Below are 25,861 nucleotides of genomic sequence, written 5' to 3'. Positions count from 1 at the left end.
ACCAGGAATCTTCCATTCGCTTGTATGGGATATTTTGCAAAAGTTGGGTTCCTCACCCATGAAAACGCTGAGAAGTAGGCAGTATTCCTTTACCCAGCTAACTCAGTTCACAATGCTGTTCAAGGTGGTAGACCCTTTCCTTTCTAACATTAATGATTCTCTCAGAAGTTCGACAGTGATTCTTCCCATCCCTCTAAGTGCAGTATTTTGCACAAAGGTGGTATTGCTCACCCATGAAAACGCTGAATTGTAGGCATTATTCCTTTAAAGCAGTATATCAATTTGCATTGGAAAACAAGATGCTTGACCCTGCTGCTTCTAACATTCATAGTTCTTTTCTAAGAGATGTAGTGCTGGTTCCATTGACTGGAAAGAGGTCATTTTGCACAAACTTGCAGTTCCTCCACCCATAAAAACACTGAGAGTTAGACAGTATTCCCTTCAACAGGTAAGTCAATTCACAGTGCTTAACAGGGTGCTAGACCCTCTTCCTTCTAACATTAATGATTGTCTAACAAGACCTACAGTATGCCTCCATTCCCTTCAAAGGGGCTATTTAGCAGAACATTGATTTTCCTCCCCCTGAAAACACTGAGAGTTGGCAGTATTCCATTCAACAGGTAACTCAATTCATAGTGCTTAACAAGATGCTTGACCCTCTTGCTTCTAAGACTTATGCATCTCTTACAGGAGAAACAGTGCTTCTTCCTTCCATTGAAACAGGGCTCTTTTGCACAAAGATAATCTTCTTCACACTGTAAATGCCTGAGAGACAGGTAGTATTCCTTTGTAAAGCTCACTCAATTCTCACTTTTAAACAACAGTCGAGACCCTCTTGCTGCTGGAATGAATGCTTTTCATACATCCTAAACTGTTCTGGTTCCATTCAGTTGAAGGCAGCTATTTGGCCCAACGGTGATCTTCCTCACACATGAATAAACTGAGGGGTAGTCAGTATTCCTTTCAACAGGTAACTCATTTCTCATAGGGAGACAAGTGGCAAACTATTCCTGCCTCTCACATACTGCATCCTGCCCTGAGCTACAAGTGAATGTGCATTTCGCCGAAAGTGGGTATTTTTCAAGGAGTGAATGATTCTCCATTGTCAAAGGCTTTCATTTGGCAAGCACTCCTTTCACATGCTATTTCAACTCTCACAGGAAAACAATGTGCTTGCAACTGCTGCTGCAAACCTTGACATCTGCTTGCCAGACACATAGTGCATGTTCCATTCAGTGGAAAGGGTCTATTGGCACAAAGATGGATTTGCTCACACTGTCAAACCCTTGACAGATAGGCAGTGTTCCTTTTGAATGCTAAATCACTTGAAGCTGCTAAACAAAGTGCTTGAGCATCTTTCTTGTAACCTTTGTGGTTCTCCTACAAGACATACAGTAATCCTTCCCTTCATGGAAACAGGCAATTTTGCCCCAAAATCAAGTTCCTCACACTTTCAAACTGTCAGAGGCAGGTGGTCTTCCTTTTAAAACTTCACTCTACTCACACTGTTACACAACTTGCTGTACGCTCTTGCTTCCAACCTAAATAATTTAATCAGAAGAGCCTCAGAACTTCTTCCATTCTCTTCAAAGGGGTGATGTTGCACAAAGGTGATATACCTCATCCTTGAAAACACTGAGTGGTAGGTAGTATTCCTGGAAAAAAGTTACTCACGTATCATCCGAAGACAAGCTGCTTCACCCTCCTGCTTGTAACATTCATACTTTTCTTACAACACCCACACAGCTGGGTCCAGTCAGTTGTAAGAGGAGATTTTGCACAAAGTTGAAGGTTCTCACATATAAAAGCACTGAGAGGTATCAGTATGTCCTTAAACAGCTAACTCATTTGAGAATTCTCTACAGAGTGCTAGGCTCTCTTCCTGTTAACAGTAATGTCTCTCTTATAAGACCTACAGTGCAGCTTCCATTCACTCGAAAGGAGCAATTTTGAAAAATCCTGGTAGTCCTCATCCCTGAAAACCCTGAGAGGTAGGTAGTATTCCATTAAACAACTCACTCAATTCCCAAAGCTGAAGAAGGTGCTTGACCCTCTTTCTAACATTGATGGATTTCATACAAGAGCAACAGTGTTTCTCCATTCCCTTCACAAAGGCAATTTTGCACAAAGGTGAGGTTCCTGACTCCTGAAAACTCTGAGAAGTAGGCAGTATTCCTTTAAACAGCTAAGTCAATTCACAATGCTAAACAACTTGCTACACCCTGTTGCTTCAAACATTCATGAGTCTCTTACAAGAGCTACCAGGAATCTTCCATTCGCTTGTATGGGATATTTTGCAAAAGTTGGGTTCCTCACCCATGAAAACGCTGAGAGGTAGGCAGTATTCCTTTACCCAGCTAACTCAGTTCACAATGCTGTTCAAAGTGGTAGACCCTTTCCTTTCTAACATTAATGATTCTCTCACAAGATCGACAGTGATTCTTCCCATCCCTCTAAGTGCGGTATTTTGCCCAAAGGTGGTATTCCTCACCCATGAAAACGCTGAGTTGTAGGCATTATTCCTTTAAAGCAGTATATCAATTCGCCTTTGAAAACAAGGTGCTTGACCCTCCTGCTTCTAACATTCATACTTCTCTTCCAAGAGATGTAGTGCTGGTTCCATTGACTTGAAAGAGGCAATTTTGCACAAACTTGAGGTTCCTCCACCCATAAAAACACTGAGAGTTAGACAGTATTCCCTTCAACAGGTAAGTCAATTCACAGTGCTTAACAGGGTGCTAGACCCTCTTGCTTCTAACATTAATGATTGTCTTACAAGACCTACACTATGCCTCCATTCCCTTGGAAGGGGCTATTTAGCAAAACATTGATTTTCCTCCACCTGAAAACACAGAGAGTTAGGCAGTATTCCATTCAACAGGTAACTCAATTCATAGTGCTTAACAAGGTGCTTGACCCTCTTGCTTCTAACATTAATGATTGTCTTACAAGACCTACACTATGCCTCCATTCCCTTGGAAGGGGCTATTTAGCAAAACATTGATTTTCCTCCACCTGAAAACACAGAGAGTTAGGCAGTATTCCATTCAACAGGTAACTCAATTCATAGTGCTTAACAAGATGCTTGACCCTCTTGCTTCTAACACTTATGCATCTCTTACAGGAGAAACAGTGCTTCTTCCTTCCATTGAAACAGGGCTCTTTTGCACAAAGATAATCTTCTTCACACTGTAAATGCCTGAGAGACAGGTAGTATTCCTTTGTAAAGCTCACTCAATTCTCACTTTTAAACAACAGTGGAGACCCTCTTGCTGCTGGAATGAATGCTTTTCATACATCCTAAACTGTTCTGGTTCCATTCAGTTGAAGGCAGCTATTTGGCCCAACGGTGATCTTCCTCACACATGAATAAACTGAGGGGTAGTCAGTATTCCTTTCAACAGGTAACTCATTTCTCATAGGGAGACAAGTGGCAAACTATTCCTGCCTCTCACATACTGCATCCTGCCCTGAGCTACAAGTGAATGTGCATTTCGCCGAAAGTGGGTATTTTTCAAGGAGTGAATGATTCTCCATTGTCAAAGGCTTTCATTTGGCAAGCACTCCTTTCACATGCTATTTCAACTCTCACAGGAAAACAATGTGCTTGCAACTGCTGCTGCAAACCTTGACATCTGCTTGCCAGACACATAGTGCATGTTCCATTCAGTGGAAAGGGTCTATTGGCACAAAGATGGATTTGCTCACACTGTCAAACCCTTGACAGATAGGCAGTGTTCCTTTTGAATGCTAAATCACTTGAAGCTGCTAAACAAAGTGCTTGAGCATCTTTCTTGTAACCTTTGTGGTTCTCCTACAAGACATACAGTAATCCTTCCCTTCATGGAAACAGGCAATTTTGCCCCAAAATCAAGTTCCTCACACTTTCAAACTGTCAGAGGCAGGTGGTCTTCCTTTTAAAACTTCACTCTACTCACACTGTTACACAACTTGCTGTACGCTCTTGCTTCCAACCTAAATAATTTAATCAGAAGAGCCTCAGAACTTCTTCCATTCTCTTCAAAGGGGTGATGTTGCACAAAGGTGATATACCTCATCCTTGAAAACACTGAGTGGTAGGTAGTATTCCTGGAAAAAAGTTACTCACGTATCATCCGAAGACAAGCTGCTTCACCCTCCTGCTTGTAACATTCATACTTTTCTTACAACACCCACACAGCTGGGTCCAGTCAGTTGTAAGAGGAGATTTTGCACAAAGTTGAAGGTTCTCACATATAAAAGCACTGAGAGGTATCAGTATGTCCTTAAACAGCTAACTCATTTGAGAATTCTCAACAGAGTGCTAGGCTCTCTTCCTGTTAACAGTAATGTCTCTCTTATAAGACCTACAGTGCAGCTTCCATTCACTCGAATGGGGCAATTTTGAAAAATCCTGGTAGTCCTCATCCCTGAAAACCCTGAGAGGTAGGTAGTATTCCATTAAACAACTCACTCAATTCCCAAAGCTGAAGAAGGTGCTTGACCTTCTTCTTTCTAACATTGATGGATTTCATACAAGAGCAACAGTGTTTCTCCATTCCCTTCACAAAGGCAATTTTGCACAAAGGTGAGGTTCCTGACTCCTGAAAACTCTGAGAAGTAGGCAGTATTCCTTTAAACAGCTAAGTCAATTCACAATGCTAAACAACTTGCTACACCCTGTTGCTTCAAACATTCATGAGTCTCTTACAAGAGCTACCAGGAATCTTCCATTCGCTTGTATGGGATATTTTGCAAAAGTTGGGTTCCTCACCCATGAAAACGCTGAGAGGTAGGCAGTATTCCTTTACCCAGCTAACTCAGTTCACAATGCTGTTCAAAGTGGTAGACCCTTTCCTTTCTAACATTAATGATTCTCTCACAAGATCGACAGTGATTCTTCCCATCCCTCTAAGTGCGGTATTTTGCCCAAAGGTGGTATTCCTCACCCATGAAAACGCTGAGTTGTAGGCATTATTCCTTTAAAGCAGTATATCAATTCGCCTTTGAAAACAAGGTGCTTGACCCTCCTGCTTCTAACATTCATACTTCTCTTCCAAGAGATGTAGTGCTGGTTCCATTGACTTGAAAGAGGCAATTTTGCACAAACTTGAGGTTCCTCCACCCATAAAAACACTGAGAGTTAGACAGTATTCCCTTCAACAGGTAAGTCAATTCACAGTGCTTAACAGGGTGCTAGACCCTCTTGCTTCTAACATTAATGATTGTCTTACAAGACCTACACTATGCCTCCATTCCCTTGGAAGGGGCTATTTAGCAAAACATTGATTTTCCTCCACCTGAAAACACAGAGAGTTAGGCAGTATTCCATTCAACAGGTAACTCAATTCATAGTGCTTAACAAGGTGCTTGACCCTCTTGCTTCTAACACTTATGCATCTCTTACAGGAGAAACAGTGCTTCTTCCTTCCATTGAAACAGGGCTCTTTTGCACAAAGATAATCTTCTTCACACTGTAAAAGCCTGAGAGACAGGTAGTATTCCTTTGTAAAGCTCACTCAATTCTCACTTTTAAACAACAGTCGAGACCCTCTTGCTGCTGGAATGAATGGTTTTCATACATCCTAAACTGTTCTGGTTCCATTCAGTTGAAGGCAGCTATTTGGCCCAACGGTGATCTTCCTCACACATGAATAAACTGAGGGGTAGTCAGTATTCCTTTCAACAGGTAACTCATTTCTCATAGGGAGACAAGTGCCAAACTATTCCTGCCTCTCACATACTGCATCCTGCCCTGAGCTACAAGTGAATGTGCATTTCGCCGAAAGTGGGTATTTTTCAAGGAGTGAATGATTCTCCATTGTCAAAGGCTTTCATTTGGCAAGCACTCCTTTCACATGCTAATTCAACTCTCACAGGAAAACAATGTGCTTGCAACTGCTGCTGCAAATCTTGACATCTGCTTGCCAGACACACAGTGCATGTTCCATTCAGTGGAAAGGGTCTATTGGCACAAAGATGGATTTGCTCACACTGTCAAACCCTTGACAGATAGGCAGTGTTCCTTTTGAATGCTAAATCACTTGAAGCTGCTAAACAAAGTGCTTGAGCATCTTTCTTGTAACCTTTGTGGTTCTCCTACAAGACATACAGTAATCCTTCCCTTCATGGAAACAGGCAATTTTGCCCCAAAATCAAGTTCGCCACACTTTCAAACTGTGAGAGGCAGGTGGTCTTCCTTTTAAAACTTCACTCTACTCACACTGTTACACAACTTGCTGTGCGCTCTTGCTTCCAACCTAAATAATTTTCTCAGAAGAGCCTCAGAACTTCTTTCATTCTCTTCAAAGGGGTGATGTTGCACAAATGTGATATACCTCATCCTTGAAAACACTGAGTGGTAGACAGTATTCCTGGAAACAAGTTACTCACGTATCATCCGAAGACAAGCTGCTTCACCCTCCTGCTTGTAACATTCATACTTTTCTTACAACACCCACACAGCTGGGTCCAGTCAGTTGTAAGAGGAGATTTTGCACAAAGTTGAAGGTTCTCACATATAAAAGCACTGAGAGGTATCAGTATGTCCTTAAACAGCTAACTCAGTTGAGAATCCTCAACAGAGTGCTAGGCTCTCTTCCTGTTAACAGTAATGTCTCTCTTATAAGACCTACAGTGCAGCTTCTATTCACTCGAATGGGGCAATTTTGAAAAATCCTTGTAGTCCTCATCCCTGAAAACCCTGAGAGGTAGGTAGTATTCCATTAAACAACTCACTCAATTCCCAAAGCTGAAGAAGGTGCTTGACCCTCTTCTTTCTAACATTGATGGATTTCATACAAGAGCAACAGTGTTTCTCCATTCCCTTCACAAAGGCAATTTTGCACAAAGGTGAGGTTCCTGACTCCTGAAAACTCTGAGAAGTAGGCAGTATTCCTTTAAACAGCTAAGTCAATTCACAATGCTAAACAACTTGCTACACCCTGTTGCTTCAAACATTCATGAGTCTCTTACAAGAGCTATCAGGAATCTTCCATTCGCTTGTATGGGATATTTTGCAAAAGTTGGGTTCCTCACCCATGAAAACGCTGAGAAGTAGGCAGTATTCCTTTACCCAGCTAACTCAGTTCACAATGCTGTTCAAGGTGGTAGACCCTTTCCTTTCTAACATTAATGATTCTCTCAGAAGTTCGACAGTGATTCTTCCCATCCCTCTAAGTGCAGTATTTTGCACAAAGGTGGTATTGCTCACCCATGAAAACGCTGAATTGTAGGCATTATTCCTTTAAAGCAGTATATCAATTCGCATTGGAAAACAAGATGCTTGACCCTGCTGCTTCTAACATTCATAGTTCTTTTCTAAGAGATGTAGTGCTGGTTCCATTGACTGGAAAGAGGTCATTTTGCACAAACTTGAGGTTCCTCCACCCATAAAAACACTGAGAGTTAGACAGTATTCCCTTCAACAGGTAAGTCAATTCACAGTGCTTAACAGGGTGCTAGACCCTCTTCCTTCTAACATTAATGATTGTCTAACAAGACCTACAGTATGCCTCCATTCCCTTCAAAGGGGCTATTTAGCAGAACATTGATTTTCCTCCCCCTGAAAACACTGAGAGTTGGCAGTATTCCATTCAACAGGTAACTCAATTCATAGTGCTTAACAAGGTGCTTGACCCTCTTGCTTCTAACATTAATGATTGTCTTACAAGACCTACACTATGCCTCCATTCCCTTGGAAGGGGCTATTTAGCAAAACATTGATTTTCCTCCACCTGAAAACACAGAGAGTTAGGCAGTATTCCATTCAACAGGTAACTCAATTCATAGTGCTTAACAAGATGCTTGACCCTCTTGCTTCTAACACTTATGCATCTCTTACAGGAGAAACAGTGCTTCTTCCTTCCATTGAAACAGGGCTCTTTTGCACAAAGATAATCTTCTTCACACTGTAAATGCCTGAGAGACAGGTAGTATTCCTTTGTAAAGCTCACTCAATTCTCACTTTTAAACAACAGTCGAGACCCTCTTGCTGCTGGAATGAATGCTTTTCATACATCCTAAACTGTTCTGGTTCCATTCAGTTGAAGGCAGCTATTTGGCCCAACGGTGATCTTCCTCACACATGAATAAACTGAGGGGTAGTCAGTATTCCTTTCAACAGGTAACTCATTTCTCATAGGGAGACAAGTGGCAAACTATTCCTGCCTCTCACATACTGCATCCTGCCCTGAGCTACAAGTGAATGTGCATTTCGCCGAAAGTGGGTATTTTTCAAGGAGTGAATGATTCTCCATTGTCAAAGGCTTTCATTTGGCAAGCACTCCTTTCACATGCTAATTCAACTCTCACAGGAAAACAATGTGCTTGCAACTGCTGCTGCAAATCTTGACATCTGCTTGCCAGACACACAGTGCATGTTCCATTCAGTGGAAAGGGTCTATTGGCACAAAGATGGATTTGCTCACACTGTCAAACCCTTGACAGATAGGCAGTGTTCCTTTTGAATGCTAAATCACTTGAAGCTGCTAAACAAAGTGCTTGAGCATCTTTCTTGTAACCTTTGTGGTTCTCCTACAAGACATACAGTAATCCTTCCCTTCATGGAAACAGGCAATTTTGCCCCAAAATCAAGTTCGCCACACTTTCAAACTGTGAGAGGCAGGTAGTCTTCCTTTTAAAACTTCACTCTACTCACACTGTTACACAACTTCCTGTGCGCTCTTGCTTCCAACCTAAATAATTTAATCAGAAGAGCCTCAGAACTTCTTCCATTCTCTTCAAAGGGGTGATGTTGCACAAAGGTGATATACCTCATCCTTGAAAACACTGAGTGGTAGGCAGTATTCCTGGAAAAAAGTTACTCACGTATCATCCGAAGACAAGCTGCTTCACCCTCCTGCTTGTAACATTCATACTTTTCTTACAACACCCACACAGCTGGGTCCAGTCAGTTGTAAGAGGAGATTTTGCACAAAGTTGAAGGTTCTCACATATAAAAGCACTGAGAGGTATCAGTATGTCCTTAAACAGCTAACTCAGTTGAGAATCCTCAACAGAGTGCTAGGCTCTCTTCCTGTTAACAGTAATGTCTCTCTTATAAGACCTACAGTGCAGCTTCTATTCACTCGAATGGGGCAATTTTGAAAAATCCTGGTAGTCCTCATCCCTGAAAACCCTGAGAGGTAGGTAGTATTCCATTAAACAACTCACTCAATTCCCAAAGCTGAAGAAGGTGCTTGACCCTCTTCTTTCTAACATTGATGGATTTCATACAAGAGCAACAGTGTTTCTCCATTCCCTTCACAAAGGCAATTTTGCACAAAGGTGAGGTTCCTGACTCCTGAAAACTCTGAGAAGTAGGCAGTATTCCTTTAAACAGCTAAGTCAATTCACAATGCTAAACAACTTGCTACACCCTGTTGCTTCAAACATTCATGAGTCTCTTACAAGAGCTACCAGGAATCTTCCATTCGCTTGTATGGGATATTTTGCAAAAGTTGGGTTCCTCACCCATGAAAACGCTGAGAAGTAGGCAGTATTCCTTTACCCAGCTAACTCAGTTCACAATGCTGTTCAAGGTGGTAGACCCTTTCCTTTCTAACATTAATGATTCTCTCAGAAGTTCGACAGTGATTCTTCCCATCCCTCTAAGTGCAGTATTTTGCACAAAGGTGGTATTGCTCACCCATGAAAACGCTGAATTGTAGGCATTATTCCTTTAAAGCAGTATATCAATTTGCATTGGAAAACAAGATGCTTGACCCTGCTGCTTCTAACATTCATAGTTCTTTTCTAAGAGATGTAGTGCTGGTTCCATTGACTGGAAAGAGGTCATTTTGCACAAACTTGCAGTTCCTCCACCCATAAAAACACTGAGAGTTAGACAGTATTCCCTTCAACAGGTAAGTCAATTCACAGTGCTTAACAGGGTGCTAGACCCTCTTCCTTCTAACATTAATGATTGTCTAACAAGACCTACAGTATGCCTCCATTCCCTTCAAAGGGGCTATTTAGCAGAACATTGATTTTCTTCCCCCTGAAAACACTGAGAGTTGGCAGTATTCCATTCAACAGGTAACTCAATTCATAGTGCTTAACAAGATGCTTGACCCTCTTGCTTCTAAGACTTATGCATCTCTTACAGGAGAAACAGTGCTTCTTCCTTCCATTGAAACAGGGCTCTTTTGCACAAAGATAATCTTCTTCACACTGTAAATGCCTGAGAGACAGGTAGTATTCCTTTGTAAAGCTCACTCAATTCTCACTTTTAAACAACAGTCGAGACCCTCTTGCTGCTGGAATGAATGGTTTTCATACATCCTAAACTGTTCTGGTTCCATTCAGTTGAAGGCAGCTATTTGGCCCAACGGTGATCTTCCTCACACATGAATAAACTGAGGGGTAGTCAGTATTCCTTTCAACAGGTAACTCATTTCTCATAGGGAGACAAGTGGCAAACTATTCCTGCCTCTCACATACTGCATCCTGCCCTGAGCTACAAGTGAATGTGCATTTCGCCGAAAGTGGGTATTTTTCAAGGAGTGAATGATTCTCCATTGTCAAAGGCTTTCATTTGGCAAGCACTCCTTTCACATGCTATTTCAACTCTCACAGGAAAACAATGTGCTTGCAACTGCTGCTGCAAACCTTGACATCTGCTTGCCAGACACATAGTGCATGTTCCATTCAGTGGAAAGGGTCTATTGGCACAAAGATGGATTTGCTCACACTGTCAAACCCTTGACAGATAGGCAGTGTTCCTTTTGAATGCTAAATCACTTGAAGCTGCTAAACAAAGTGCTTGAGCATCTTTCTTGTAACCTTTGTGGTTCTCCTACAAGACATACAGTAATCCTTCCCTTCATGGAAACAGGCAATTTTGCCCCAAAATCAAGTTCCTCACACTTTCAAACTGTCAGAGGCAGGTGGTCTTCCTTTTAAAACTTCACTCTACTCACACTGTTACACAACTTGCTGTACGCTCTTGCTTCCAACCTAAATAATTTAATCAGAAGAGCCTCAGAACTTCTTCCATTCTCTTCAAAGGGGTGATGTTGCACAAAGGTGATATACCTCATCCTTGAAAACACTGAGTGGTAGGTAGTATTCCTGGAAAAAAGTTACTCACGTATCATCCGAAGACAAGCTGCTTCACCCTCCTGCTTGTAACATTCATACTTTTCTTACAACACCCACACAGCTGGGTCCAGTCAGTTGTAAGAGGAGATTTTGCACAAAGTTGAAGGTTCTCACATATAAAAGCACTGAGAGGTATCAGTATGTCCTTAAACAGCTAACTCATTTGAGAATTCTCTACAGAGTGCTAGGCTCTCTTCCTGTTAACAGTAATGTCTCTCTTATAAGACCTACAGTGCAGCTTCCATTCACTCGAAAGGAGCAATTTTGAAAAATCCTGGTAGTCCTCATCCCTGAAAACCCTGAGAGGTAGGTAGTATTCCATTAAACAACTCACTCAATTCCCAAAGCTGAAGAATGTGCTTGACCCTCTTCTTTCTAACATTGATGGATTTCATACAAGAGCAACAGTGTTTCTCCATTCCCTTCACAAAGGCAATTTTGCACAAAGGTGAGGTTCCTGACTCCTGAAAACTCTGAGAAGTAGGCAGTATTCCTTTAAACAGCTAAGTCAATTCACAATGCTAAACAACTTGCTACACCCTGTTGCTTCAAACATTCATGAGTCTCTTACAAGAGCTACCAGGAATCTTCCATTCGCTTGTATGGGATATTTTGCAAAAGTTGGGTTCCTCACCCATGAAAACGCTGAGAGGTAGGCAGTATTCCTTTACCCAGCTAACTCAGTTCACAATGCTGTTCAAAGTGGTAGACCCTTTCCTTTCTAACATTAATGATTCTCTCACAAGATCGACAGTGATTCTTCCCATCCCTCTAAGTGCGGTATTTTGCCCAAAGGTGGTATTCCTCACCCATGAAAACGCTGAGTTGTAGGCATTATTCCTTTAAAGCAGTATATCAATTCGCCTTTGAAAACAAGGTGCTTGACCCTCCTGCTTCTAACATTCATACTTCTCTTCCAAGAGATGTAGTGCTGGTTCCATTGACTTGAAAGAGGCAATTTTGCACAAACTTGAGGTTCCTCCACCCATAAAAACACTGAGAGTTAGACAGTATTCCCTTCAACAGGTAAGTCAATTCACAATGCTTAACAGGGTGCTAGACCCTCTTGCTTCTAACATTAATGATTGTCTTACAAGACCTACACTATGCCTCCATTCCCTTGGAAGGGGCTATTTAGCAAAACATTGATTTTCCTCCACCTGAAAATACAGAGAGTTAGGCAGTATTCCATTCAACAGGTAACTCAATTCATAGCGCTTAACAAGGTGCTTGACCCTCTTGCTTCTAACATTAATGATTGTCTTACAAGACCTACACTATGCCTCCATTCCCTTGGAAGGGGCTATTTAGCAAAACATTGATTTTCCTCCACCTGAAAACACAGAGAGTTAGGCAGTATTCCATTCAACAGGTAACTCAATTCATAGTGCTTAACAAGATGCTTGACCCTCTTGCTTCTAACACTTATGCATCTCTTACAGGAGAAACAGTGCTTCTTCCTTCCATTGAAACAGGGCTCTTTTGCACAAAGATAATCATCTTCACACTGTAAATGCCTGAGAGACAGGTAGTATTCCTTTGTAAAGCTCACTCAATTCTCACTTTTAAACAACAGTGGAGACCCTCTTGCTGCTGGAATGAATGCTTTTCATACATCCTAAACTGTTCTGGTTCCATTCAGTTGAAGGCAGCTATTTGGCCCAACGGTGATCTTCCTCACACATGAATAAACTGAGGGGTAGTCAGTATTCCTTTCAACAGGTAACTCATTTCTCATAGGGAGACAAGTGGCAAACTATTCCTGCCTCTCACATACTGCATCCTGCCCTGAGCTACAAGTGAATGTGCATTTCGCCGAAAGTGGGTATTTTTCAAGGAGTGAATGATTCTCCATTGTCAAAGGCTTTCATTTGGCAAGCACTCCTTTCACATGCTATTTCAACTCTCACAGGAAAACAATGTGCTTGCAACTGCTGCTGCAAACCTTGACATCTGCTTGCCAGACACATAGTGCATGTTCCATTCAGTGGAAAGGGTCTATTGGCACAAAGATGGATTTGCTCACACTGTCAAACCCTTGACAGATAGGCAGTGTTCCTTTTGAATGCTAAATCACTTGAAGCTGCTAAACAAAGTGCTTGAGCATCTTTCTTGTAACCTTTGTGGTTCTCCTACAAGACATACAGTAATCCTTCCCTTCATGGAAACAGGCAATTTTGCCCCAAAATCAAGTTCCTCACACTTTCAAACTGTCAGAGGCAGGTGGTCTTCCTTTTAAAACTTCACTCTACTCACACTGTTACACAACTTGCTGTACGCTCTTGCTTCCAACCTAAATAATTTAATCAGAAGAGCCTCAGAACTTCTTCCATTCTCTTCAAAGGGGTGATGTTGCACAAAGGTGATATACCTCATCCTTGAAAACACTGAGTGGTAGGTAGTATTCCTGGAAAAAAGTTACTCACGTATCATCCGAAGACAAGCTGCTTCACCCTCCTGCTTGTAACATTCATACTTTTCTTACAACACCCACACAGCTGGGTCCAGTCAGTTGTAAGAGGAGATTTTGCACAAAGTTGAAGGTTCTCACATATAAAAGCACTGAGAGGTATCAGTATGTCCTTAAACAGCTAACTCATTTGAGAATTCTCAACAGAGTGCTAGGCTCTCTTCCTGTTAACAGTAATGTCTCTCTTATAAGACCTACAGTGCAGCTTCCATTCACTCGAATGGGGCAATTTTGAAAAATCCTGGTAGTCCTCATCCCTGAAAACCCTGAGAGGTAGGTAGTATTCCATTAAACAACTCACTCAATTCCCAAAGCTGAAGAAGGTGCTTGACCTTCTTCTTTCTAACATTGATGGATTTCATACAAGAGCAACAGTGTTTCTCCATTCCCTTCACAAAGGCAATTTTGCACAAAGGTGAGGTTCCTGACTCCTGAAAACTCTGAGAAGTAGGCAGTATTCCTTTAAACAGCTAAGTCAATTCACAATGCTAAACAACTTGCTACACCCTGTTGCTTCAAACATTCATGAGTCTCTTACAAGAGCTACCAGGAATCTTCCATTCGCTTGTATGGGATATTTTGCAAAAGTTGGGTTCCTCACCCATGAAAACGCTGAGAGGTAGGCAGTATTCCTTTACCCAGCTAACTCAGTTCACAATGCTGTTCAAAGTGGTAGACCCTTTCCTTTCTAACATTAATGATTCTCTCACAAGATCGACAGTGATTCTTCCCATCCCTCTAAGTGCGGTATTTTGCCCAAAGGTGGTATTCCTCACCCATGAAAACGCTGAGTTGTAGGCATTATTCCTTTAAAGCAGTATATCAATTCGCCTTTGAAAACAAGGTGCTTGACCCTCCTGCTTCTAACATTCATACTTCTCTTCCAAGAGATGTAGTGCTGGTTCCATTGACTTGAAAGAGGCAATTTTGCACAAACTTGAGGTTCCTCCACCCATAAAAACACTGAGAGTTAGACAGTATTCCCTTCAACAGGTAAGTCAATTCACAGTGCTTAACAGGGTGCTAGACCCTCTTGCTTCTAACATTAATGATTGTCTTACAAGACCTACACTATGCCTCCATTCCCTTGGAAGGGGCTATTTAGCAAAACATTGATTTTCCTCCACCTGAAAACACAGAGAGTTAGGCAGTATTCCATTCAACAGGTAACTCAATTCATAGTGCTTAACAAGGTGCTTGACCCTCTTGCTTCTAACATTAATGATTGTCTTACAAGATCTACACTATGCCTCCATTCCCTTGGAAGGGGCTATTTAGCAAAACATTGATTTTCCTCCACCTGAAAACACAGAGAGTTAGGCAGTAGTCCATTCAACAGGTAACTCAATTCATAGTGCTTAACAAGATGCTTGACCCTCTTGCTTCTAACACTTATGCATCTCTTACAGGAGAAACAGTGCTTCTTCCTTCCATTGAAACAGGGCTCTTTTGCACAAAGATAATCTTCTTCACACTGTAAATGCCTGAGAGACAGGTAGTATTCCTTTGTAAAGCTCACTCAATTCTCACTTTTAAACAACAGTGGAGACCCTCTTGCTGCTGGAATGAATGCTTTTCATACATCCTAAACTGTTCTGGTTCCATTCAGTTGAAGGCAGCTATTTGGCCCAACGGTGATCTTCCTCACACATGAATAAACTGAGGGGTAGTCAGTATTCCTTTCAACAGGTAACTCATTTCTCATAGGGAGACAAGTGGCAAACTATTCCTGCCTCTCACATACTGCATCCTGCCCTGAGCTACAAGTGAATGTGCATTTCGCCGAAAGTGGGTATTTTTCAAGGAGTGAATGATTCTCCATTGTCAAAGGCTTTCATTTGGCAAGCACTCCTTTCACATGCTATTTCAACTCTCACAGGAAAACAATGTGCTTGCAACTGCTGCTGCAAACCTTGACATCTGCTTGCCAGACACATAGTGCATGTTCCATTCAGTGGAAAGGGTCTATTGGCACAAAGATGGATTTGCTCACACTGTCAAACCCTTGACAGATAGGCAGTGTTCCTTTTGAATGCTAAATCACTTGAAGCTGCTAAACAAAGTGCTTGAGCATCTTTCTTGTAACCTTTGTGGTTCTCCTACAAGACATACAGTAATCCTTCCCTTCATGGAAACAGGCAATTTTGCCCCAAAATCAAGTTCCTCACACTTTCAAACTGTCAGAGGCAGGTGGTCTTCCTTTTAAAACTTCACTCTACTCACACTGTTACACAACTTGCTGTACGCTCTTGCTTCCAACCTAAATAATTTAATCAGAAGAGCCTCAGAACTTCTTCCATTCTCTTCAAAGGGGTGATGTTGCACAAAGGTGATATACCTCATCCTTGAAAACACTGAGTGGTAGGTAGTATTCCTGGAAAAAAGTTACTCACGTATCATCCGAAGACAAGCTGCTTCACCCTCCTGCTTGTAACATTCATACTTTTCTTACAACACCCACACAGCTGGGTCCAGTCAGTTGTAAGAGGAGATTTTGCACAAAGTTGAAGGTTCTCACATATAAAAGCACTGAGAGGTATCAGTATGTCCTTAAACAGCTAACTCATTTGAGAATTCTCTACAGAGTGCTAGGCTCTCTTCCTGTTAACAGTAATGTCTCTCTTATAAGACCTACAGTGCAGCTTCCATTCACTCGAAAGGAGCAATTTTGAAAAATCCTGGTAGTCCTCATCCCTGAAAACCCTGAGAGGTAGGTAGTATTCCATTAAACAACTCACTCAATTCAAAAAGCTGAAGAAGGTGCTTGACCCTTTTCTTTCTAACATTGATGGATTTCATACAAGAGCAACAGTGTTTCTCCATTCCCTTCACAAAGGCAATTTTGCACAAAGGTGAGGTTCCTGACTCCTGAAAACTCTGAGAAGTAGGCAGTATTCCTTTAAACAGCTAAGTCAATTCACAATGCTAAACAACTTGCTACACCCTGTTGCTTCAAACATTCATGAGTCTCTTACAAGAGCTACCAGGAATCTTCCATTCGCTTGTATGGGATATTTTGCAAAAGTTGGGTTCCTCACCCATGAAAACGCTGAGAGGTAGGCAGTATTCCTTTACCCAGCTAACTCAGTTCACAATGCTGTTCAAAGTGGTAGACCCTTTCCTTTCTAACATTAATGATTCTCTCACAAGATCGACAGTGATTCTTCCCATCCCTCTAAGTGCGGTATTTTGCCCAAAGGTGGTATTCCTCACCCATGAAAACGCTGAGTTGTAGGCATTATTCCTTTAAAGCAGTATATCAATTCGCCTTTGAAAACAAGGTGCTTGACCCTCCTGCTTCTAACATTCATACTTCTCTTCCAAGAGATGTAGTGCTGGTTCCATTGACTTGAAAGAGGCAATTTTGCACAAACTTGAGGTTCCTCCACCCATAAAAACACTGAGAGTTAGACAGTATTCCCTTCAACAGGTAAGTCAATTCACAGTGCTTAACAGGGTGCTAGACCCTCTTGCTTCTAACATTAATGATTGTCTTACAAGACCTACACTATGCCTCCATTCCCTTGGAAGGGGCTATTTAGCAAAACATTGATTTTCCTCCACCTGAAAACACAGAGAGTTAGGCAGTATTCCATTCAACAGGTAACTCAATTCATAGTGCTTAACAAGGTGCTTGACCCTCTTGCTTCTAACATTAATGATTGTCTTACAAGACCTACACTATGCCTCCATTCCCTTGGAAGGGGCTATTTAGCAAAACATTGATTTTCCTCCACCTGAAAACACAGAGAGTTAGGCAGTATTCCATTCAACAGGTAACTCAATTCATAGTGCTTAACAAGATGCTTGACCCTCTTGCTTCTAACACTTATGCATCTCTTACAGGAGAAACAGTGCTTCTTCCTTCCATTGAAACAGGGCTCTTTTGCACAAAGATAATCTTCTTCACACTGTAAATGCCTGAGAGACAGGTAGTATTCCTTTGTAAAGCTCACTCAATTCTCACTTTTAAACAACAGTGGAGACCCTCTTGCTGCTGGAATGAATGCTTTTCATACATCCTAAACTGTTCTGGTTCCATTCAGTTGAAGGCAGCTATTTGGCCCAACGGTGATCTTCCTCACACATGAATAAACTGAGGGGTAGTCAGTATTCCTTTCAACAGGTAACTCATTTCTCATAGGGAGACAAGTGGCAAACTATTCCTGCCTCTCACATACTGCATCCTGCCCTGAGCTACAAGTGAATGTGCATTTCGCCGAAAGTGGGTATTTTTCAAGGAGTGAATGATTCTCCATTGTCAAAGGCTTTCATTTGGCAAGCACTCCTTTCACATGCTATTTCAACTCTCACAGGAAAACAATGTGCTTGCAACTGCTGCTGCAAACCTTGACATCTGCTTGCCAGACACATAGTGCATGTTCCATTCAGTGGAAAGGGTCTATTGGCACAAAGATGGATTTGCTCACACTGTCAAACCCTTGACAGATAGGCAGTGTTCCTTTTGAATGCTAAATCACTTGAAGCTGCTAAACAAAGTGCTTGAGCATCTTTCTTGTAACCTTTGTGGTTCTCCTACAAGACATACAGTAATCCTTCCCTTCATGGAAACAGGCAATTTTGCCCCAAAATCAAGTTCCTCACACTTTCAAACTGTCAGAGGCAGGTGGTCTTCCTTTTAAAACTTCACTCTACTCACACTGTTACACAACTTGCTGTACGCTCTTGCTTCCAACCTAAATAATTTAATCAGAAGAGCCTCAGAACTTCTTCCATTCTCTTCAAAGGGGTGATGTTGCACAAAGGTGATATACCTCATCCTTGAAAACACTGAGTGGTAGGTAGTATTCCTGGAAAAAAGTTACTCACGTATCATCCGAAGACAAGCTGCTTCACCCTCCTGCTTGTAACATTCATACTTTTCTTACAACACCCACACAGCTGGGTCCAGTCAGTTGTAAGAGGAGATTTTGCACAAAGTTGAAGGTTCTCACATATAAAAGCACTGAGAGGTATCAGTATGTCCTTAAACAGCTAACTCATTTGAGAATTCTCAACAGAGTGCTAGGCTCTCTTCCTGTTAACAGTAATGTCTCTCTTATAAGACCTACAGTGCAGCTTCCATTCACTCGAATGGGGCAATTTTGAAAAATCCTGGTAGTCCTCATCCCTGAAAACCCTGAGAGGTAGGTAGTATTCCATTAAACAACTCACTCAATTCCCAAAGCTGAAGAAGGTGCTTGACCTTCTTCTTTCTAACATTGATGGATTTCATACAAGAGCAACAGTGTTTCTCCATTCCCTTCACAAAGGCAATTTTGCACAAAGGTGAGGTTCCTGACTCCTGAAAACTCTGAGAAGTAGGCAGTATTCCTTTAAACAGCTAAGTCAATTCACAATGCTAAACAACTTGCTACACCCTGTTGCTTCAAACATTCATGAGTCTCTTACAAGAGCTACCAGGAATCTTCCATTCGCTTGTATGGGATATTTTGCAAAAGTTGGGTTCCTCACCCATGAAAACGCTGAGAGGTAGGCAGTATTCCTTTACCCAGCTAACTCAGTTCACAATGCTGTTCAAAGTGGTAGACCCTTTCCTTTCTAACATTAATGATTCTCTCACAAGATCGACAGTGATTCTTCCCATCCCTCTAAGTGCGGTATTTTGCCCAAAGGTGGTATTCCTCACCCATGAAAACGCTGAGTTGTAGGCATTATTCCTTTAAAGCAGTATATCAATTCGCCTTTGAAAACAAGGTGCTTGACCCTCCTGCTTCTAACATTCATACTTCTCTTCCAAGAGATGTAGTGCTGGTTCCATTGACTTGAAAGAGGCAATTTTGCACAAACTTGAGGTTCCTCCACCCATAAAAACACTGAGAGTTAGACAGTATTCCCTTCAACAGGTAAGTCAATTCACAGTGCTTAACAGGGTGCTAGACCCTCTTGCTTCTAACATTAATGATTGTCTTACAAGACCTACACTATGCCTCCATTCCCTTGGAAGGGGCTATTTAGCAAAACATTGATTTTCCTCCACCTGAAAACACAGAGAGTTAGGCAGTATTCCATTCAACAGGTAACTCAATTCATAGTGCTTAACAAGGTGCTTGACCCTCTTGCTTCTAACACTTATGCATCTCTTACAGGAGAAACAGTGCTTCTTCCTTCCATTGAAACAGGGCTCTTTTGCACAAAGATAATCTTCTTCACACTGTAAAAGCCTGAGAGACAGGTAGTATTCCTTTGTAAAGCTCACTCAATTCTCACTTTTAAACAACAGTCGAGACCCTCTTGCTGCTGGAATGAATGGTTTTCATACATCCTAAACTGTTCTGGTTCCATTCAGTTGAAGGCAGCTATTTGGCCCAACGGTGATCTTCCTCACACATGAATAAACTGAGGGGTAGTCAGTATTCCTTTCAACAGGTAACTCATTTCTCATAGGGAGACAAGTGCCAAACTATTCCTGCCTCTCACATACTGCATCCTGCCCTGAGCTACAAGTGAATGTGCATTTCGCCGAAAGTGGGTATTTTTCAAGGAGTGAATGATTCTCCATTGTCAAAGGCTTTCATTTGGCAAGCACTCCTTTCACATGCTAATTCAACTCTCACAGGAAAACAATGTGCTTGCAACTGCTGCTGCAAATCTTGACATCTGCTTGCCAGACACACAGTGCATGTTCCATTCAGTGGAAAGGGTCTATTGGCACAAAGATGGATTTGCTCACACTGTCAAACCCTTGACAGATAGGCAGTGTTCCTTTTGAATGCTAAATCACTTGAAGCTGCTAAACAAAGTGCTTGAGCATCTTTCTTGTAACCTTTGTGGTTCTCCTACAAGACATACAGTAATCCTTCCCTTCATGGAAACAGGCAATTTTGCCCCAAAATCAAGTTCGCCACACTTTCAAACTGTGAGAGGCAGGTGGTCTTCCTTTTAAAACTTCACTCTACTCACACTGTTACACAACTTGCTGTGCGCTCTTGCTTCCAACCTAAATAATTTTCTCAGAAGAGCCTCAGAACTTCTTTCATTCTCTTCAAAGGGGTGATGTTGCACAAATGTGATATACCTCATCCTTGAAAACACTGAGTGGTAGACAGTATTCCTGGAAACAAGTTACTCACGTATCATCCGAAGACAAGCTGCTTCACCCTCCTGCTTGTAACATTCATACTTTTCTTACAACACCCACACAGCTGGGTCCAGTCAGTTGTAAGAGGAGATTTTGCACAAAGTTGAAGGTTCTCACATATAAAAGCACTGAGAGGTATCAGTATGTCCTTAAACAGCTAACTCAGTTGAGAATCCTCAACAGAGTGCTAGGCTCTCTTCCTGTTAACAGTAATGTCTCTCTTATAAGACCTACAGTGCAGCTTCTATTCACTCGAATGGGGCAATTTTGAAAAATCCTTGTAGTCCTCATCCCTGAAAACCCTGAGAGGTAGGTAGTATTCCATTAAACAACTCACTCAATTCCCAAAGCTGAAGAAGGTGCTTGACCCTCTTCTTTCTAACATTGATGGATTTCATACAAGAGCAACAGTGTTTCTCCATTCCCTTCACAAAGGCAATTTTGCACAAAGGTGAGGTTCCTGACTCCTGAAAACTCTGAGAAGTAGGCAGTATTCCTTTAAACAGCTAAGTCAATTCACAATGCTAAACAACTTGCTACACCCTGTTGCTTCAAACATTCATGAGTCTCTTACAAGAGCTATCAGGAATCTTCCATTCGCTTGTATGGGATATTTTGCAAAAGTTGGGTTCCTCACCCATGAAAACGCTGAGAAGTAGGCAGTATTCCTTTACCCAGCTAACTCAGTTCACAATGCTGTTCAAGGTGGTAGACCCTTTCCTTTCTAACATTAATGATTCTCTCAGAAGTTCGACAGTGATTCTTCCCATCCCTCTAAGTGCAGTATTTTGCACAAAGGTGGTATTGCTCACCCATGAAAACGCTGAATTGTAGGCATTATTCCTTTAAAGCAGTATATCAATTCGCATTGGAAAACAAGATGCTTGACCCTGCTGCTTCTAACATTCATAGTTCTTTTCTAAGAGATGTAGTGCTGGTTCCATTGACTGGAAAGAGGTCATTTTGCACAAACTTGAGGTTCCTCCACCCATAAAAACACTGAGAGTTAGACAGTATTCCCTTCAACAGGTAAGTCAATTCACAGTGCTTAACAGGGTGCTAGACCCTCTTCCTTCTAACATTAATGATTGTCTAACAAGACCTACAGTATGCCTCCATTCCCTTCAAAGGGGCTATTTAGCAGAACATTGATTTTCCTCCCCCTGAAAACACTGAGAGTTGGCAGTATTCCATTCAACAGGTAACTCAATTCATAGTGCTTAACAAGGTGCTTGACCCTCTTGCTTCTAACATTAATGATTGTCTTACAAGACCTACACTATGCCTCCATTCCCTTGGAAGGGGCTATTTAGCAAAACATTGATTTTCCTCCACCTGAAAACACAGAGAGTTAGGCAGTATTCCATTCAACAGGTAACTCAATTCATAGTGCTTAACAAGATGCTTGACCCTCTTGCTTCTAACACTTATGCATCTCTTACAGGAGAAACAGTGCTTCTTCCTTCCATTGAAACAGGGCTCTTTTGCACAAAGATAATCTTCTTCACACTGTAAATGCCTGAGAGACAGGTAGTATTCCTTTGTAAAGCTCACTCAATTCTCACTTTTAAACAACAGTCGAGACCCTCTTGCTGCTGGAATGAATGCTTTTCATACATCCTAAACTGTTCTGGTTCCATTCAGTTGAAGGCAGCTATTTGGCCCAACGGTGATCTTCCTCACACATGAATAAACTGAGGGGTAGTCAGTATTCCTTTCAACAGGTAACTCATTTCTCATAGGGAGACAAGTGGCAAACTATTCCTGCCTCTCACATACTGCATCCTGCCCTGAGCTACAAGTGAATGTGCATTTCGCCGAAAGTGGGTATTTTTCAAGGAGTGAATGATTCTCCATTGTCAAAGGCTTTCATTTGGCAAGCACTCCTTTCACATGCTAATTCAACTCTCACAGGAAAACAATGTGCTTGCAACTGCTGCTGCAAATCTTGACATCTGCTTGCCAGACACACAGTGCATGTTCCATTCAGTGGAAAGGGTCTATTGGCACAAAGATGGATTTGCTCACACTGTCAAACCCTTGACAGATAGGCAGTGTTCCTTTTGAATGCTAAATCACTTGAAGCTGCTAAACAAAGTGCTTGAGCATCTTTCTTGTAACCTTTGTGGTTCTCCTACAAGACATACAGTAATCCTTCCCTTCATGGAAACAGGCAATTTTGCCCCAAAATCAAGTTCGCCACACTTTCAAACTGTGAGAGGCAGGTAGTCTTCCTTTTAAAACTTCACTCTACTCACACTGTTACACAACTTCCTGTGCGCTCTTGCTTCCAACCTAAATAATTTAATCAGAAGAGCCTCAGAACTTCTTCCATTCTCTTCAAAGGGGTGATGTTGCACAAAGGTGATATACCTCATCCTTGAAAACACTGAGTGGTAGGCAGTATTCCTGGAAAAAAGTTACTCACGTATCATCCGAAGACAAGCTGCTTCACCCTCCTGCTTGTAACATTCATACTTTTCTTACAACACCCACACAGCTGGGTCCAGTCAGTTGTAAGAGGAGATTTTGCACAAAGTTGAAGGTTCTCACATATAAAAGCACTGAGAGGTATCAGTATGTCCTTAAACAGCTAACTCAGTTGAGAATCCTCAACAGAGTGCTAGGCTCTCTTCCTGTTAACAGTAATGTCTCTCTTATAAGACCTACAGTGCAGCTTCTATTCACTCGAATGGGGCAATTTTGAAAAATCCTGGTAGTCCTCATCCCTGAAAACCCTGAGAGGTAGGTAGTATTCCATTAAACAACTCACTCAATTCCCAAAGCTGAAGAAGGTGCTTGACCCTCTTCTTTCTAACATTGATGGATTTCATACAAGAGCAACAGTGTTTCTCCATTCCCTTCACAAAGGCAATTTTGCACAAAGGTGAGGTTCCTGACTCCTGAAAACTCTGAGAAGTAGGCAGTATTCCTTTAAACAGCTAAGTCAATTCACAATGCTAAACAACTTGCTACACCCTGTTGCTTCAAACATTCATGAGTCTCTTACAAGAGCTACCAGGAATCTTCCATTCGCTTGTATGGGATATTTTGCAAAAGTTGGGTTCCTCACCCATGAAAACGCTGAGAAGTAGGCAGTATTCCTTTACCCAGCTAACTCAGTTCACAATGCTGTTCAAGGTGGTAGACCCTTTCCTTTCTAACATTAATGATTCTCTCAGAAGTTCGACAGTGATTCTTCCCATCCCTCTAAGTGCAGTATTTTGCACAAAGGTGGTATTGCTCACCCATGAAAACGCTGAATTGTAGGCATTATTCCTTTAAAGCAGTATATCAATTTGCATTGGAAAACAAGATGCTTGACCCTGCTGCTTCTAACATTCATAGTTCTTTTCTAAGAGATGTAGTGCTGGTTCCATTGACTGGAAAGAGGTCATTTTGCACAAACTTGCAGTTCCTCCACCCATAAAAACACTGAGAGTTAGACAGTATTCCCTTCAACAGGTAAGTCAATTCACAGTGCTTAACAGGGTGCTAGACCCTCTTCCTTCTAACATTAATGATTGTCTAACAAGACCTACAGTATGCCTCCATTCCCTTCAAAGGGGCTATTTAGCAGAACATTGATTTTCCTCCCCCTGAAAACACTGAGAGTTGGCAGTATTCCATTCAACAGGTAACTCAATTCATAGTGCTTAACAAGATGCTTGACCCTCTTGCTTCTAAGACTTATGCATCTCTTACAGGAGAAACAGTGCTTCTTCCTTCCATTGAAACAGGGCTCTTTTGCACAAAGATAATCTTCTTCACACTGTAAATGCCTGAGAGACAGGTAGTATTCCTTTGTAAAGCTCACTCAATTCTCACTTTTAAACAACAGTCGAGACCCTCTTGCTGCTGGAATGAATGCTTTTCATACATCCTAAACTGTTCTGGTTCCATTCAGTTGAAGGCAGCTATTTGGCCCAACGGTGATCTTCCTCACACATGAATAAACTGAGGGGTAGTCAGTATTCCTTTCAACAGGTAACTCATTTCTCATAGGGAGACAAGTGGCAAACTATTCCTGCCTCTCACATACTGCATCCTGCCCTGAGCTACAAGTGAATGTGCATTTCGCCGAAAGTGGGTATTTTTCAAGGAGTGAATGATTCTCCATTGTCAAAGGCTTTCATTTGGCAAGCACTCCTTTCACATGCTATTTCAACTCTCACAGGAAAACAATGTGCTTGCAACTGCTGCTGCAAACCTTGACATCTGCTTGCCAGACACATAGTGCATGTTCCATTCAGTGGAAAGGGTCTATTGGCACAAAGATGGATTTGCTCACACTGTCAAACCCTTGACAGATAGGCAGTGTTCCTTTTGAATGCTAAATCACTTGAAGCTGCTAAACAAAGTGCTTGAGCATCTTTCTTGTAACCTTTGTGGTTCTCCTACAAGACATACAGTAATCCTTCCCTTCATGGAAACAGGCAATTTTGCCCCAAAATCAAGTTCCTCACACTTTCAAACTGTCAGAGGCAGGTGGTCTTCCTTTTAAAACTTCACTCTACTCACACTGTTACACAACTTGCTGTACGCTCTTGCTTCCAACCTAAATAATTTAATCAGAAGAGCCTCAGAACTTCTTCCATTCTCTTCAAAGGGGTGATGTTGCACAAAGGTGATATACCTCATCCTTGAAAACACTGAGTGGTAGGTAGTATTCCTGGAAAAAAGTTACTCACGTATCATCCGAAGACAAGCTGCTTCACCCTCCTGCTTGTAACATTCATACTTTTCTTACAACACCCACACAGCTGGGTCCAGTCAGTTGTAAGAGGAGATTTTGCACAAAGTTGAAGGTTCTCACATATAAAAGCACTGAGAGGTATCAGTATGTCCTTAAACAGCTAACTCATTTGAGAATTCTCAACAGAGTGCTAGGCTCTCTTCCTGTTAACAGTAATGTCTCTCTTATAAGACCTACAGTGCAGCTTCCATTCACTCGAATGGGGCAATTTTGAAAAATCCTGGTAGTCCTCATCCCTGAAAACCCTGAGAGGTAGGTAGTATTCCATTAAACAACTCACTCAATTCCCAAAGCTGAAGAAGGTGCTTGACCCTCTTCTTTCTAACATTGATGGATTTCATACAAGAGCAACAGTGTTTCTCCATTCCCTTCACAAAGGCAATTTTGCACAAAGGTGAGGTTCCTGACTCCTGAAAACTCTGAGAAGTAGGCAGTATTCCTTTAAACAGCT

The sequence above is a fragment of the Castor canadensis genome, chromosome 15 (assembly GCF_047511655.1).
Source record: "Castor canadensis chromosome 15, mCasCan1.hap1v2, whole genome shotgun sequence".
NCBI lineage: Eukaryota > Metazoa > Chordata > Mammalia > Rodentia > Castoridae > Castor > Castor canadensis.
Note: the sequence above shows the minus strand (reverse complement) of the source record.